Genomic DNA, 2,352 nt, shown 5'->3' with positions numbered 1-2,352 from the left:
GTAACTGTTGCAATAAATAAAACTAAGCATCAAAATAAATCAAAAATAACCATCCCAATAGGTCAATCTATGGCGACGGTTGTAAAAAACCGTCGCAATAGGTCGACCTATGCCGATGGTTTGGACAACCATTGCATAAACCGTTGCCATAGACCTATCGCAATGCCCACCTATAGGACGCTTACTGAACTATTACGGTAGAGTAATGGCAATGGTTTTTTGTCTATTGCAACGGTTTTACAACCGTTACCATAGGGGTAATTTCTAGTAGTGCTAAATCCCATATAGAGCTAAAACCCTTTCATTTTTTGGCATCTTCCCAACTAGAATTCAAGTTTGAACAATTTAAAACACTACCAAATTGGGAAACTTATTGTGGCTAATTTCTCAAGTAGTTTTGGTTGTAATTGAATCTGGATATTGGATTACTCTTAATTTCAATTTCCATGGAAGAATTGAATGATCCTTTTGGTAAATTCCTTTCCCTAAAATTCATGAGTAGCTAACACTTATCTTAGGATTATGTTGAAATAGGATGCAAATATGTGTGGGTTATGATTTATTAGTATAGGTTCTTGGTTATTGATGATGGGTTTCACTAATGCTTGCTTGATTTTGTTGGGATTTGTGGGTGATAACCCTAAATTCCAAAATCTCACATCATCTTTAAAAGATGGATGTGGGTATACTTTTGTATCCTATATCATCCTTGAAAGAGGGATATAGGTAATAAGGAATTATTGAACAATAGTTAGATATAGCTTATTCCCTTTTCCTTATCTTAGAAATAAGGGTGGATTGAAAATTAGCTATGTCTTAGGCATCTTTCTAGAAATAGGGATGCCTAATTGAGGTATTGATGGATTTTCTTGACACATCCATGAGGTATCCGAAAGGTTCCATGGTAATAATCTTGAGGTTTTGTTAACAAACTAACATCAAGAACCCCTAACCTAGCCTACCCATGTAGTCACTAAGTAGAATTTGCATTCAATTGTATAAAAGCATGCATTATTGACCCCTAGGAAGAGATAATCTCAAGACTTGTCTCATATTGAAATCTTCGACACATGTGTTTCCTTGAATTGGTAGTTTGCTCAGATTTTGGGTAAAACAACTATTCCAAACCAATCCCCCCAAGTTAATTGATGTATTTTATTATGTTTACACTCTGGGTATAAACTTAGAGCTCTCAACACCCATAGGATTTGAATACTGAATTATCTCCTTGATGATTATACCCCAACTCACATTGGATTAATATACTTGACAATGATCATCTTACCCATTTATTATGGAGTAAGTTGAGCGTGATCAAAATAGCACCATTGTCGGGGAGTGAAACTTAGTTTTCACTTGTGCGGTGTTGATAGTAACTTTGGGTTTACCTATAGTAGTTGGTATTTATTTTTTTTGTTGTTTTTATTTCTTTTTAGGTGATATCAATAGTTTCCACGACACCATGGGTGACCATGCAAGTAATGGAGGGACTTCTGATGGGCCCCTTGATGATGAGTAGCAACTCTATGATGTTGGATGTGTGAGTAATATTCATACACCACCTAATCAAGGGAATGGGGTATTCCACGTCATGAGTGTTTTGTTGCACATGCTTTAAATAAAATGTCTCTTTGAGGGGAAAGGTCATGAAGACCCCAACTTGCACTTGAAAAATTTTATGGAAGTGTGTTCCTCTTTCAACATTGCTCACATCTCACAAAAATCCATACTGATGTTCCTCTTCTAATTTTATCTAATGGCTGAGGTGGTATTGTGGCTATGCTCTTTTCCAATTGAGTCAATCACAACGTGGGATGAACTTACCATTTCTTTCTTTGACCGATACTTCTCACTATCTAAGATATTGCAATTGCATGATAAAATCACTAATTTACATCAATTCAATGGAGAACCTCTATGTGAGGTATGGGAGAGATTTAATGGAAAGCTCAAGAAATGTCCCAACCATGAGGTCCTGGAGAAGATGCTTCTCCAGATCTTCTATTGGTCTATGGATTCATTAAACAAAAATGTAGTGGATAATATGGCCGGGAGTTCACTTGTGAAGTTGTTTTATAATTTGGCTACAAGAAAAATCGGAGGTGGTATACTCGAGACACCAAGGTAGCTAAAGGGTCACCTACCACCTCCTATGTTGATAAAGATCAAAGGAAGAGAGATGAAGAAAGGTAAGAAAACATGGCATAATGGTGATGAAATTAGAGCTTCTAATGAAGCATGTGATGGGTGCACCCCCAAAAACAGTGAATGTCGTGGCATCCTAAGGCTATGATGAAGAAGAGGCCAAGAGGATATATGAATAAATTTGGTATATGGATAACTATAGAGTTG

The 2,352-nt window shown here is 36.5% G+C and overlaps 1 non-coding gene across 1 annotated transcript; it reads right to left on the bottom strand.

Annotated features, from left to right (window-relative positions):
* Positions 1-1,868: 1,868 nt before the first annotated feature.
* On the bottom strand, positions 1,869-1,974 carry LOC124897325. Its single transcript, XR_007054047.1, has one exon. It is a non-coding gene; the product is annotated as a small nucleolar RNA R71 (small nucleolar RNA).
* Positions 1,975-2,352: the final 378 nt, after the last annotated feature.

The sequence above is a fragment of the Capsicum annuum genome, chromosome 3, assembly GCF_002878395.1.
Source record: "Capsicum annuum cultivar UCD-10X-F1 chromosome 3, UCD10Xv1.1, whole genome shotgun sequence".
Lineage (NCBI taxonomy): Eukaryota > Viridiplantae > Streptophyta > Magnoliopsida > Solanales > Solanaceae > Capsicum > Capsicum annuum.
The sequence above is the reverse complement of the archived record's forward strand: the minus strand, read 5'-3'. Positions and strand labels throughout refer to the sequence as shown.